Genomic DNA, 16,223 nt, shown 5'->3' with positions numbered 1-16,223 from the left:
GACATTTGGGACTTGTAGTTACTGGGATTTTTAGTTCACCTATAATCAGGGAGAATTCTGAACCCCACGAATGACAGAATTGGGGCAAACTTCCCACACAGAACCCCCATGACCATCAGAAAATACTTAAGGTCATCCAATCCAACTCCCTTCATCAGGGCAAGAAAACGTAATCAAAGTCCTCCTGACAAAGAGTCATCCAGCCATAGATAGATATGATTCACACACAGAGATAGAGTATCATAGATTTGAAAGGGACCCTTAAAGAAGGACAATTATATGTTGCATGTTCCAGAATAAGCAAACCAGACACTCTCCATATCAACACTGACAAAGAAACAACAAGAAATACTGTTTACCCACAAGCATAAAGAAATTACATAGATAAGAAACCATTACTTTATTTTCCAGATCACCAGACTGGGCCACAGCAACGCGTGGCAGGGGACAGCTAGTATATATATATATATATATATATATATATATATATAAATGCTCTGTGTGTTAAAAACAAAAGAACCAATGAACGAAATCACACCAAATTTGGTAACAAAATATCTCACAACACAAGGAGTGACCATCATTAAAAAAATTATGATTTTGTCATTTGGGAGTTGTAGTTGTTGGATTTATAGTTCACCTACAATCAAAGAGCATTCTGAACTCCATCAACAATGGAATTGAACCAAACTTGGCACACAGAACTCCCACAACCAACAGAAAATATTGTAAGGGTTTGGTGGACATTGACCTTGAGTTTGGGAGCTGTAGTTTACCTACATCCAGAGAGCACTGTGGACTCAAACAATGATGGATCTGGACCAAACTTGGCACAAGCACTCAATTCGCCCAAATATGAACACAGATTGAGTTTGGGGGAAATAGACCTTGACATTTGGGAGTTGTAGTCACTGGGATTCACAGTTCACCTACAATCAAAGAGCAATCTGAACCCCACGAACAACAGAATTGGGGCAAACATACCACACAGAACCCCCATGACCATCAGAAAATACTTAAGGCCATCCAATCCAACTCCCTTCATCAGGGCAAGAAAACGTAATCAAAGTCCTCCTGACAAAGAGCCATCCAGCCATAGATAGATATAGATAGATAGATATGATTCACACACACGCACACAGATAGAGTATCATAGATTTGAAAGGGACCCTTAAAGAAGGACAATGATATGGTGCATGTTCAAGGGTGGGCAAACCAAACACTCTCCGCATCAACACTGACAAAGAAACAGCAAGAAATACTGTTTACCCAACAAGCATAAAGAAAATACATATATTAGAAATTAACACTTTCTCATTACTTTATTTTCCAGATCAACAGACTGGGCCACAGCAACGCGTGGCAGGGGGCAGCTAGTTTATTTATATTGGGCCATGCCCCACCTAAGCATCTCTTAGTTAGTCCACTTCTACACTGCCAGATAAAATCCAGATTATCAGATTTGAAACTGGATTATATGACAGTATAGACCAGACATTGGCAAACTTTGTCCCTCCAGGTGTTTTGGACTTCAATTCCCACAATTGCTATTCAGAGCAGGGTATAGGGTCGCAACCTGTGCTGGATGGGGTTACACTCCCCTTGAAGGCACAGGTTCGCAGCTTGGGGGTCCTCCTGGGCTCATCACTGAGCCTGGAATCCCAGGTTGCAGCGGTGGCCAAGGGAGCGTTCGCACTATTTGAAGTTTCCGAGCAGTCTTCAAAGGCAACCCCGGTGGCCAAGGGAGCATTTGCACAATTAAAACTTGTGCGCCAGCTGTGCCCGTACCATGGGAAGTCAGACTTTGCCACGGTGGTCCACGCTCTCGGTACATCCAGGATAGACTACTGCAATGCACTCTACGTGGGGTTGCCTTTGAAGACTGCTCGGAAACTTCAAATAGTCCAACGAGAAACTGGGGTGGCATACAGGGAGCATACAACTCCCAAGTTACACCAGCTCCACTGGCTGCCAGTTTGCTACCAGGCACAATTCAAAGTGCTGGCTTTCACCTATAAAGCCCCAAACATGCAAATGTGAGAAGAGCTATAGGTACTGCTCTGGTGGGAAGGTAACAGCGCTCCATGCAGTCACGCTGGCCACATGAGCTTGGCGGTGTCTATGGACAATGTCAGCTGTTCAGCTTAGAAATGGAGATGAGCACTAACACTTCAGAGTTGGACAACACTGGACTTAATGTCAGGGGAAAATCTTTACTGAGATATGGTCAGCTCTCTGTGTCCATGGACTCTGGACCCACAGATTAAACTTCCATGACTTTAGAATACCCCACATCTCAAAAACACATTACTTTTGCCATTTTATATAACAACATGTCATTTGATTATGCATTATATGGGACTTGAGCATCCATTGCTTTTAGGATCCATGGCAGGCCCTGGAACCAAACCCCAGCAAATACCAGTATTTAGAATTCTCTACCAGAATCTCGTGCTTCCCCAAATTACAAATCCCAGGATTGCATAAAAAGTATTCATGGCAGTTAAAACCTATTAAAGGTGCATCTTCAGCCTCCTTAAAGTCTCCTTCTTGTTCTCAGTTACTTCTTGACAGCCACCTAGTGGCAAGGACTGTCATGAAAGACACCAGGACTTGGCTTCTGACTTCTAATCAAAATTTGCCACAGTTTTCAGATTCATACCTTTTTCCTTGGGTCTGCAATTTCTTTCATATGGAAGATATATTCCTCAATATAGCAACAGTTCAAGGATAAGGGAAGTCCAATGAGATTAAAGAGGAAAACAGAGAAATACCTAGAGAATGGCAAAAGGACATCCTTTGGGCGATGCAAATTGGCACATTGTCCCTCTCTGATCTGTGTACTTGTGATCTTGTCACATATCCAAACAAGGATGTTTGAATTTATACCAAATCTTTATATATGAAGTGCATGCAAAGTGGCATACAACAATCATTTGTCGATAATCTCGAAATAGTACATAAAAAAGAACAGCTTCAAAATGAGCAAGAATCACAATGGACTCTGGGTCCTTCCAGCTATAAAACCCAGAATATCAAGGCAGAAAATCTCACAATATCTGCTTTGAATTGGGTTATCTGAGCCCACACTGCCATATATATTCAAAGTGCTGGCTTTAGCCCATAAAGCCCTAAACAATTCTGGCCCAGCTTACCCATCCGAATGTATCTCCTCCTACGAACCATCTAGGAGCTTAAGATCGTCTGGGGAGGCCCTGCTCTCGATTCCGCCTGCCACACAAGTGCGATTGGCAGAAACGAATGGCAGGGCCTTCTTAGTGGTGGCCCCCTGGGTACGGAACTCCCTCCTCAGGGATATTAGATCGGCCTCCTCCCTCCTGGCTTTCCAAAAAAAGTAAAGACCTGGCTCTTTGAGCAAGCTTTTGAGAATGCAGCGGAATAGATAACACAGAACTATGAATGATGAACATGGAACAGCCAGACGATGTGAAGGTTTTTACCAAGACAACACCGATGATTATATGCTTTAACAGTTTTTATTTATGTTTTATATTGTAATGTTGATTGTTTTTAATTGCACTTTTATGAATGCCTGACATCGAATTGTGCTAATCTGTAACCCACCTTGAGTCGCAGTATGGCTAAAAAAGGGAGCTATAAATACCGTAAATAAATAAATAAATATATTCCAGTTCAAAGCAAATAATGTGAGATTTCATTCTGCTGTGTGGAAGGGGCCTAAAAGAACATCAAAAGGAAGTTCTTGGAAGCTCATTGGAATAGCACCTCCAGATTGGACTACTGTAATGCGCTCTACGTGGGGCTGCCCTTGAAAACGGCTCAGAAATTTCAGTTGGTCCAACGGGTGGCAGCCAGATTGTTAACTGGCGCTCCTTACAGGGAGCGGTCAACCCTCCTGTTTAAGGAGCTCCACTGGCTGCCATTCATTTTCTGGACCCAATTCAAGGTGCAGGTTCTTACTTACAAAGCTCTGGATGGTTTGAGACCTGCCTACCTACGTGACCGCATTTCTGTGTATGAACCCACATGATCTCTTCGATCATCTGGAGATCTACTTGCACTCCCACCTGCATCGCAAGCGTGATTGGTGGGGACAAGAGAGAGGGCCTTCTCGGTGGTGGCCCCTCGACTCTGGAACTCACTTCCAGGCATGCCCCAACTCTGGCAGTCTTTAGGAAGGGCTTGAAGACATGGTTGTTCCAGTGTGCATTCCCAGAATAATGAACCCTTAGCATTATGTCCTCCAAAAGCACTTTTTACTGATTTAGGACTGCTTGTATGTTCCCCCCAACGCCCCACCTCCTCTATCTTGTTCATGCCCAGCATTATTTTTTTAACTTAATTACATTTGGCCCAGCCATAGTTTTAAATGTGTTTTGTTGTCACTGTTCAATGTTATGCTATTTGTGTATGACATTTATTTTAATTGCTTCGTATTAGTAATTGTATTGTAATTTTTATTGCTTGTATTGATGTATTGTGGGCTCGGCCTCATGTAAGCCGCACCAAGTCCCTTGGGAGATGGTAGCGGGGTATAAATAAAGTTTTATTTATTATTATTATTATTATTATTATTAATAATAATAATAATAATAATACTATAGCATGGCTTTTCTTACCTTTCTAGAAAAAGAGAGCTATTTATTTATTTTATTTAATGTATAGCCTACTTTTGTTCCAGGATGGCATTCAAGGCTCCTTGTAATCTGGTTATTTTTGGGATACCCCAAAAACCTGAGATAATAAGGGTGGAAAGCATGAGCACCTCAAGAAAAATATGCGCTGCTTCTAGCAGCAGAGCTACTAGGAATGATAGGAGTTGCAGTACAATAACATTTGTAGAGCTACATTATTCCCCTCTTTGACAAAGGGTGGCCAAGCATGTTTTAGTTGTTAAGCACAAGGATTTCCTAGACCTTTTCTACACTGCCATGTACAATCTCGATTATCTGCTTTAAACTGGATTATATGGCAGTGTAGACTCATATAATCCGGTTCAAACCAGATGTGGATTACCTGTTTTTAATAATCTGGATTATATCGCAGTGTAGAAGAGGCCATGGATTAAATGAGACATGAAACTGCAGATTTTCTAGTAGAAATATGTAACGTCTTCCATTATCTTTTTATTTCAAAACATTGGGAAGTGGGAAAAGCTTGATTAAAGATAAAATATCAATAATGTTTTCCCTACATGCTTTTGGCAACGTTTAGCCCAACTTCACTAACATTTCAAAGTTCTCTAAGAGAACTCAAACATGGTGATAACGGTAATCCTCAGATAAATAGTGTTTATTTGAATGTTTCAAAATCCTTTGGAAAAATCCTCCATGTAAAACTTGTAAACAATTGTAGCAGTTGTGAGATAAGAGGTTGGGCCCACTGGTAGATCAGTAACTGGTCAAACAATAGAAGGATATAAACTTTATCTCATGGATCTGTCTTGGATTTGGGAGTGCTCTACAGGATGTAGGCAAGCCCATAGCCAAGGGGGCAGTTTAGAGGTTCAATCCACCCCCAAAATGTTTCAGGTTAAAACAAAACCTGGTTTACTTGTGAATTTTGACTGGTTAACCAAATCCCCATGCCAAGTCTATGAGAAACAAAAATCAGAGTCCCTCCAGAACAGTGGTTCTCAACCTTGCTAATGCCATGACCCCTTAATGCAGTTCCATATATTGTGGTGACCCCCAACCATAATGTTGTTTTTGTGGCTACTTGATGCCTGTCATTTTACTATTGTTATAAATCGTCATGTAAATATCCGATATGCAGGATGTATTTTCATTCACTGGACTAAATTGAGCACAAATACCCAATATGCCCAAATGTGAATGCTAGTGGGGTTGTGGGGAGGATTGATTTTGTAATTTGGGAGTTGTAGTTGCTGGGATTTATAGTTCACCTATAATCAAAGAGCATTCTAAACTCCACCAGCGATGGATTTAAACCAAACTTGGCACACAGAACTCCCATGACTATTAGAAAACACTGGAAGGGTTTGGTGGGCATTGACCTTGAGTTTGGGAGTTGTAGTTCACCTATATCCAGAGGAGTGCTGTGGATTCATGCAATGATGGATCTGGACCAAACTTGGCACAAATACTCATTATGCCCAAATGTGAACACTGGTGGAGTCTGGGGAAAATAGACCTTGACATTTGGGAGTTGTAGTTTTTGGGATTTATAGTTCACCTACAATCAAAGAACCTTCTGAACTCGACCAACAATATAATTGGGTCAAACTTCCCACACAGAATCCCAATGACCAACAGAAAATACTGTGTTTTCTGATGGTCTTTGGCGACCCCTTTGACACCCCCTCATGACCCCCTCAGAGGTCCCGACCCCCAGGTTGAGAAACACTGCTCCAGAACTACAAGTGCTATCTCAATTAAATTTTGATTAGTCACACTGTCGTTACCTATCTTTCTACCAATTTACATTGGTAGAAATGTGACTGGAGGTGACCCCCCCCCCTTTTCCAGGGCTCTGTAAAAGATAGTTCAAAATCAGGGAATTCATAGTTTTGCCAAGGACACTAGGCTGAATTGATCCCATAGTCCCCTATATCTCCTCCTGTTTTTATGAATGGACTCCGACTACTCAGTGCTCCCCTGAACTTTCATGCACCACCCCTCCCCCCCCCCATGAACTCTTATGAGTTCTTATGAACTTTTATGGGAACTTTTATAAACCTTTGCCAAACTTTATGAACTTTTATGGACTCTGGTGGGCTGATGTGACTTCCCCTTAGACCCTGCATGATTCCTCCTTTTCCTATAAACTCTGTGTATGCTCCCTTGCCCAATTTCTGTAGTCGCTCTGTAGTCTCTCTGCCCGCCTTCAGTCAATCAGCATTCTGTGCCCTTGGAACATACAGACCTCAGACCCTATTGATACTTTTCTTGAGTACTTTAGTTTATTTGGCTGTATTTGCATGAGCACAATGCCAGCAAAGGTGCAGGAAGCTCCAGTAGAGGGTGCCAGACAGTCACATAGCTCTCAGAATCGGAAATCATGAGTGGAGTGTATTTGAAGAACCCTGGATTGCATCTTGCCCTGTAATTCATAAACTACAGGGATTAAAAGGTTAAAGTTATCAACTAGAGGTATCATTCCAAAGGCCAAGAAAATGAATGTGCTTTTTATTATTGATAGTCTTTACAGAGTAAAACTAAATTCTAAGACCAAACAACCAAACACATTGATAAACATCAGAGCTGAAATTTTATTTATCGTGTCAGAAGCAAATTGGAAATACAGTTATAATATGTAGAAAAACCGCAAAGTTAAAAAGTTGGCATTATACTAAATGTCCTTTGATCAGAAGCTGACCACTAGGAGTGCCTCTGGTGTCACTGTAAGAATGTCCTCCGTTGTGCATGTGGCAAGGCTTAGACTGCATTGTAGTAAGTTGTCTGTACTTTTCTCTTTGCCACACACGCATGTCGTGAACTCCACTTTGAAACCCCATTTCTTAAGGCTAGCTCTGCATCTCGTGGTACCAGACCAGTCTGTTCAGTGCCTTCCAAGTCGCCCAGCCTTTTGTGTGCCCCCCCCCCCCCGGGGGAGTTTCTCATTTGATACTGGCCACTGATTGAGATTCCGGGGTTTAAGCTGCCACTTTTGGACTTTCGCTTGCCGAGGTGTTCCTGTGAGTATCTCTGTAGATCTTAGGAAGCTAGCTGATATTCAAATAGACAATGGGCTGGAGATGTTAATGCCTTGGTCCTTTCATTACAGGCTACTACTTTCTGACGGATATCAGGTAAAGCAATACTGGCTAAACAATGTAATTTCTCCAGTGGTGTAGGGCATAGACATCCTGTGATAATGGAGCATGTCTCATTAAGAGATACACCCACTGTTTTAATGTGGTGGGATGTATTCCACACTGGGCATGTGTACTCAGCAGCAGAGTAGCAAAGTGCAAGGGCAGATGTCTTCACTCTATCTGGTTGTGATCCCCAGGTTGTGCCAGTCAGCTTTCGTATGATATGATTTCTAGCATCCACTTTTTGCTTGATAGTCAAACAGTGCTTCTTTGTGACTGCATCCTCCCCTATGAGCCCACACGGTCCTTAAGATCTTCCGGAGATGCTCTTCTCTCACTCCCGTCTCAGGCACGGCTGGTGGGGATGAAGAAAGGGCATTCCCGGTGGTGCACCCTCGTTTCTGGAACTCCCTTTCCAGGGAGATTAGGCTAGCACCCTCCCAATCCACATTCCGTAAGGAACTAAAGACGTGGATGCTTCATTGTGCATTCGATTGACGACTCCTGTGACAGATGATCTGAATCATGACATGAATCATGACCTGAATCCAAATTCCTATATTTTATTGCTACATTTTAAGTTAAACTGAACTGATCCTGTTTAATTGCTCTATTTCTATGCTATTATTCCTATGCCACTATACGTTTCTATCCACGTTATTGACCACCCTACCCTTTAACTAGTTTCGCATCTTGGCCATTTCAGGGTAAACAATCTTTGTCTGTCATGGAACATGTTTGAGGTAAGCAACTATGGCTGTATTCACACTAATTTCCTAGCTAATTGACGTAAATTACTGGAAAATATTCACAAGACATGATCATTTATTCATTTTTAAAAGAATTATTATGAAATTACCAGTCAGAACTAAGCTTCTTTTCAACATGGTTCCCTTCACTACCAGCCAAGGCAAGCCTTGCAGTTTGGAAGGGAGAAGCAGGCTGCCAGGTGAGTTCACCTGCCTGGTCCTCTCTCTACCCTGAACTACAGAGGCTTGCCTTAGCTTGGAGGGGAGAGGTGGGCAGGTGAACTCACCCACCTGCTTCACCCACATGGGTGGGTGAAGCATTACCTACCCATACTCTGTGCCCTCAAAGGGACTATAACACAGTGAAAAAAGCCCCTCAAAGGGGAGCTTTTTATCATGTAATAGTCACCATCACATAATAGTCACACACCTCTTCCCCCCCCCCAAATGGGGGGGGGGAGTGCGACTATTATGTGATGAAATACAGTATTTTATCTCCACATATACATTTGGACCTATGGAGACATGTTATAACTAAGCAAGTTATTGTTTTTGTGTGTCTTCAAGTTATATCTAATTTATGGTGACCATAAAGTGAACCTATTAGTTTGCCTTCATCTTTTTCTGAGGTTAAGAGAATGTGACATGTCCATAATCACCCAGTGGGATTCAAACTCTGCTCACTAAATGTTAACCATTAAAAACACTCACGCAAGATAATCTACTTTCTGACAACTTAATAGCTAGCTTTGAATTGCCAAGAGGCTGGCAATATTGGGCTTGCAAGTGATTTACACCATTATGGTTTTCTAGTACAGCAGGAAGAATGTTTTTTTCATTCAGAAATTCAAGTTGCACCTGGACCTTTATATCTCTTCTTTTACAAAGAAAGCAATGTGGAATAACTGAGAGGAAAGTTTACTTTTGTGTCAAAGGAAGAATTCAGTTGTTAAAAGTTAGCATTCTACACTATAATCTGTGGTTCATTCCAACAAAAAGGATTATTATTAGTTTACTATCACAGGGATTTTTTTAAAATGACAATGACTATTTTTGTTCTATGCCAAAGTCCTATCTCAAATCCAAAGCGGAAAACAATATCCATAAACCATTAAAAAGTCTCTCCATGTGTGCATGTATGAGTGTAAAAAATAAGGTCATGTTAAAGCAGGATTGCTTGAGATAGAGCTCTGTAATCTGTTCCCTTGCCTGTTTGCTGTTACCTTGAACTTTCTCTGGACTATGACGTTGCTGTACTCCTCTGTAGCAAGAGCAGATGTTTGCTGACTGGCAGTTTCCACCTTATATGTTCCAAGTAAAAGAACATGCCGCTACCCTTTAGGTTGTCCTCGCCAAAGAGTTTTCTGATGAATGACAAACCTGAACTTTTTATTGCTTATAATACCAGTTATTTTTTCTTTATGTAGTAAAACTCCAGTTTCAGTCTATGGTATGAACTCCTCTATATCACCCTACATTCTACAATCACACCATTTACAAATATGGAGTTCCCAGTGGTGCAATGGGTTAAACCTTTGTGCCGGCAGGACTGAAGACCGAGAGGTTGGAATCCAGAGAGAGCACAGATGAGCTCCCTCTGTCAGCTCCAGCTCCCCATGAGGGGACATGAGAGAAGCCTCCCACAAGGATGGCAAAACATCAAACATCAAAACATCGGGACATCCCTTGGGCAACGTCTTTGCAGACAGCTAATTCTCTCACACCAGAAGCGATTTGCAGTTTCTCAAGTCGCTCCTGACATGAAAAAAATATCTGCAAATAATAACAAAAGCATACTTGTTGAACTTTATGATGTCCAAGAAGTAGCAGAGATAATAATAATAATAATAATAATAATAATAACTATTATTATTATTATTATTATTTTATTTTTATACCCCGCCACCATCTCCCAGAAGGGACTTGGGATGGCTTACAAGGGGACAAGCCCAAAAATACAGATTAAAACACACACAATATAATAAAAGGAAACAAATTAAAGTCAATAGCAACATCAGAAAAAAATTACAATCACAAAATACATTTTAAAAACAGTATAATGGCTGAAAGATTAAGTGCTGAGTGTGGAGGATCAGGAATGTACATTATTAAATTGTCACTACACCAGAAGGAAGTATCAAGAGATTTGCAAAATGTTTCTATTTTGCAAAAGTTAAAAAAAACCCATAAACTTATGACTGGTGATTCTGAAATTGACCTTGATTTCTCAATCAGATACAGGGATAACCAACTGCAATGACCGACAGACTATGCACCTTTCTTATCAAATATCAGATTCAGTGTTTGCCTTGTGCAACCCTTGGAGATGGCTTTCAAATGAAACTTGGATCCTGTTCCTTTTCCTCTGTGCAGATTCCTATGGCAAATTTGAGCTCAGAGGAAAGCTTTTGCTTATTTCTTCAGAATGCATTAATGTTAAAAGATTCTGCACGTGTTTCTTCTGCCCTGAAATTTGTGAATGGACTACACATCTGTTCAGGCCCGTAGCCAGGATTTTGATTCGGGGGGGGGGGGGGGGGCTAAGTCTGAGTGAAAGAGGGTCTACCCTAGCAAACCTTTTGTATCATTACCCCAATACCCCCATGCATATGAGATATATTGAGTATGGTGATCAGATCATGATATGAATAAACATAACAGTTTAAATAATGCACCAGTAAGGCCTTTTCGCGAACCACCATGAGAATTTCGGGGGGGGGGGGGGGAAGGGCTGAAGCCCCTGAAGCCCCCCCCCCCCCCCCGGCTACATGCCTGTATTTGTTGTTTTACCTGTACAGTGCAGCAGGCCCAGTGTAGCCATGGAAGGACTCATTTTCTACCCCACGTCTCCTAGAGTCAATATAGTGGAAGCAGAAGTGGTATCACATTCCTTCCAATTTCATTTGCATTTTTTGTTGTTCAAGTTTTTAACTACTTTGGGGTCTTGAAGAGTTATATTTATATTTATCATGTCAGAAACAATTTGAGGGTATAGTTGTAATGTATTTAAAAACACAAACAAAGTTAACAACTTGGCATTATACTAAATGACCAGTAGCTGGCCACTTAGACTGCCTCTGGTGTTGCTATAAGAAGGTCCTCCATGGTGCATGTAGCAGGGCTCAGACTGCATTATAATAGGTGGTCTGTGGTTTGCTCTTCTCCACACTCGCATGTTGTGGACCCCACTTTGTAGCCCCATTTCTTAAGGCTAGCTCTGCACCTCGTGGTGCCAGAGCGCAGTCTGTTCAGTGCCTTCCAAGTCACCCAGTCTTGGAAGGAGGGAGTCTATCATTCGGTATCAGCCACTGATTGAGGTTCCAGGTTTTAGCCTGCCACTTTTGGACTCTCGCTTGCTGAAATGTTCCTGTGAGTATCTCTGTAGATCTTAGAAAGCTATTTCTTGATTTAAGACATTGGTGTGCTGGCTGATATCCAAATAGGGGATGGGCCAGAGATGTCACTGCCTTGGTCCTTTCATTATTGGCTGAAGAGGTTATACTATGCTATGTTTTGCAATAGATAGACACACACACACATCTAGTCTAATTGACTTGGTTCAATTATTAGACTTGAATAAATATGGGTAACAGCTTGCAATTCTGAGTCCAATTTTTCTTTCTTGTTTAATATCGTGTTTAACACCACATGATAAAATACATCAGGACTACATTTACTGAATGAAAGGTGTCATCCCCAATCCACTACCAATGGGCCAAGCTAGATAACAAGAGATTTGCAGTGGAAAAGAAGGATTAATAATTACTTGGTGGGTTGGTGATGAAACTGAACATTGTTTAATCTCGAATCATTTGGTGAGAAATTAACTTGCTCTTGTCTTTCAGCAGCTTGCGCCAATGGCAATGATCACTGCTGTAATTGTTATGGAGGCTCCGTTCTACCCATAAAATATGGATGGGCAATATGTGGCCCAGTGGTTATGTGTGACCCCCAAGCCCCTTCTTTTTTACTTCAAAGGGTACATTAAATTTTGGAATTGGAAAGTGGCAGTAAACCACAAAATATATGCACTATATTTGATGGTACATAAGCACATTAATGTCATTTCCCCCATCCACACTGGAAACATAGTATGTAGGACTTGCAATATTGCAGTGTTCAGTGCTCCTGTGCAATGTTTTGAGCATTTTTGCAGGTTAGAGGCAAAAACACACAAACGTACAGTAATAGTTGGGAGGTCAAGAGCAGTGGTTCTCAACCTGGGGGTCTGGACCTCTGGAGGGGTTACGAGGGAGTGTCAGAGGGGTCACTAAAGACCATCAGAAAACACAGTATTTTCTGTTGGTCATGGGGGTTCTATGTGGGAATTTTGTCCCAATTCTATCATTGGTGGGGTTCAGAATGCTCTCTGATTGCAGGTGAACTATAAATCCCAGCAACTGCAACTCCCAAATGTCAAGGTCTATTTTCCCCAAATTCCACCAGTGTTCACATTTGGGCATATTGAGTATTTGTGCCAAGTTTGGTCAAGATCCATCATTGTTTGAGTCCAGAGTACTCTCTGAATGTAGGCGAACTACAACTCCAACACTCAAGGTCAATGCCCACCAAGCCTCTCCAGTATTTTCTGTTGGTCATGGGAGTTCTGTGTGCCAACTTTGGCTCAATTCCATCATTGGTAGAGTTCAGAATGCTTTTTGATTACAGGTGAACTATAAATCCCAGCAACGACAACTCCCAAATTACAAAATCACCCCCCCCCCCAACCCACCAGTATTCAAATTTGGGCATATTGGATATTTGTGCAAATTTGGTCCAGTGAATGAAAATACATCCTGCATATCAGATAGTAGTTACATTATGATTGATAACAGTAGCAAAAGAAGAAGAGAAATCTGTTATCCAGTTAATTTTACCATGGCTAGTTCCCTAAAACTTCTCTGCAGTTGCACTTGTTGATGGCTGTGAAGCACACACACTTTTGATTTATATAGGTATCCTGATTCCCTGCAATTCCCCCTCCAATTAAACCCAAAGCCAAAAAACAAACAAACAAAAAACCCAACAACAACAGCACAAAGACCAACTTTTGGTATTGTGGGAATATTCACTGAGGAACCAGATCTAATATAGAGGAACATTGCACTTTACCAACATGGTTCTCAACCTTCTGCCTTCTGGGTATTTTGGATTTCAACTCCCAAAAGCTAGAACCTGGTTAGTTGTAACAGCTTCTCATCAATGGGTGAAAACTATTATTTTATAGACTAGAGCAGAGGTCCTCAAACTAAGGGCTGGATACGGTCCTCCAAGGTCATTTACCCGGTCCTCACTCAGGGTCAACCTAAGTCTGAAATGACTTGAAAGCACACAACAACAACAACAATCCTATCTCATTAGCCAAAACCAGGCCCACACTTCCCATTGAAATACTAGTAAGTTTACATTTGTTAAAATTGTTCTTCATTTTAATTACTGTATTGTTTTTGAGTGTTTTTGCACTACAAATAAGATATGTGCCGTGTGCATAGGAATTCATTCATGGGTTGTTGTAGGTTTTTTCAGGCTATATGGCCATGTTCTAGAGCAGGGGTCCTCAAACTATGGCCCGGGGGCCGAATATGGCCCTCCAAGGTCATTTACCTGGCCCTCGCTCAGGGTCAATCTAAGTCTGAAACAACTTGAAAGCACATAACAACAACAATCCTATCTCATCAGCCAAAAGCAGGTCCATACTTCCCATTGAAATACTAATATTATATTTGTTAAAATTGTTCCTCATTTTAATTATTGTATTGTTTTTAAGTGTTTTTCCACTACAAATAAGATATGTGCAATGTGCATAGGAATTCATTTTTTTTCCAAATTATAATCCGGCCCTCCAACAGTTTGAAGGGCTGTGACCTGGCCCTCTGTTTAAAAAGTTTGAGGACCCTTGTTCTCTTCTGACGTTTCACCTGCATCTACGGCAAGCATCCTCAGGGGTAGTGATGTCAGGGTAACCTGACAGTAATACAGGACACACATTTCTGTTTTGGGAGAAGGGGAGGATAATCAAAGTTTATCTATGTATTGTCGAAGGCTTTCATGGCTGGAATCACTGGGTTGTTGTAGGTTTTTCAGGCTATCTGGCCATGTTCTAGAAGCATTCTCTACTGACGTTTTGCCTGCATCTACGGCAAGCATCCTCAGAGGTTGTGACCTCACTACCTCTGAGGATGCTTGCCATAGATGCAGGCAAAACGTCAGGAGAGAATACCTCTAGAATATGGCCAGATACCCTGAAAAAACCTACAACCCAGTGATTCCGGCCATGAAAGCCTTCAACAATACTATTCATTCATGTTTTTTTTTCAAACTATAATACGGCACTCCAACGGTTTGAGGGACTGTGACCTGGCCCTCTGTTTAAAAAGTTTGAGGACCCCTGCTCTAGAGTTTTAAAAATGCCAGTCACTACAGGTAGATTTTGAGATTATATCCACAACTATCCACTATCCATGTTGGTTTGCTTCTTACAACAGGGATTTTTTGCAAAATTCAGCTATTGTAGCCTTGTGAAAGGTCTGTTAAGCAAAAGGGTCAGAGTCTGATGTCTGATTAATCATTTTGCAAGGATGCTTGCATATAGGAGGTTTGCAAGGGAAGGAAGGAGCGGGAGAACCCTTGTAACTCTACCCATGGGAATTTTGCAAGTTTTTGTGACAATGACCACTTGCCCATGTGCACAGTGCAAAGTGTGTGTAACTCAACCTTCTCCTCATTTGGGGGCAGAGTAGTGAGACCAAGACAAGCAGCCAGTACCAGCCATATGGACAGACTTGCATGATGGATTTTGTTACAACAGCCTCACAAGACTACCCTGCCTGTTCTTTGAGGTGCCAGATTTGGCCATGACAATACATGGCCTTATTACATATTTAACTACTATGATGGGCTTTATGTGGTGTTGTCTTTGAGAAGTGGTAAGAAACCGAATCTGGAAGCATCTGTGTAATTTCTCCTTGACAGAAAATCAAGCTAAGTGAGAGAAATTGTCTTAAAATAGTGGCTCTCCTGATGCGAAGGGAAAGATAGGATGACAACATGAAGACATGTGTACGTTAAACCTATATGAATGGCTCTCTTACAATTTGGCCCAAATATACAATCTCTTCATCCATAAATGTCATAAACGTATCTTTTCCAAACACAACAAGAGCACAAACAATTTTGTTCAATCTATCTTATCAAAGTGGACAAAAATGCAGGAGAAACTTGGTATTGATTTTACTTGCATTACATAATTTACAAGTTGCAGCCATAATAATGTTTTGGCAGGTATCTATAGAAGGTGGCATCAACATCATAGGCGACCACATGTGGTCAAGTAGGATTGTCTTCCAAGTGTAGGGTCTTGATGTGTGACTGTAGACCTATTTCTGATCCGCATAATCTTTTGCAGTGAGGACATACATTTCCAGATGGAAGGCGATCCCAACAAAGGTTTGCTTGACACACCTTCTTTTTCTTTTTCTTTTTGTTGGAGCCTCTTCAAAATCCATAGCCAGGTTTATATTGCCAAGTCAGCCTTTTTGAACGGAGAACCAGACTATTATAAATGATCAGGAAGATTAAACAGTTCTTCTTGAGTAGGAGAGAGCAAAGGGCAACCCAGGGGCTGCCAGCAGTATCTGCAAGGCTGTTTCTATGGCCCTTTCCTCTTCACAGTCCCAGACCATCAGTCTCATCACACTAGAGTACTGTTTCTCAAC

The sequence above is a fragment of the Anolis sagrei genome, chromosome 4 (assembly GCF_037176765.1).
Source record: "Anolis sagrei isolate rAnoSag1 chromosome 4, rAnoSag1.mat, whole genome shotgun sequence".
NCBI classification, from domain to species: Eukaryota; Metazoa; Chordata; class Lepidosauria; order Squamata; family Dactyloidae; genus Anolis; species Anolis sagrei.
Note: the sequence above shows the minus strand (reverse complement) of the source record.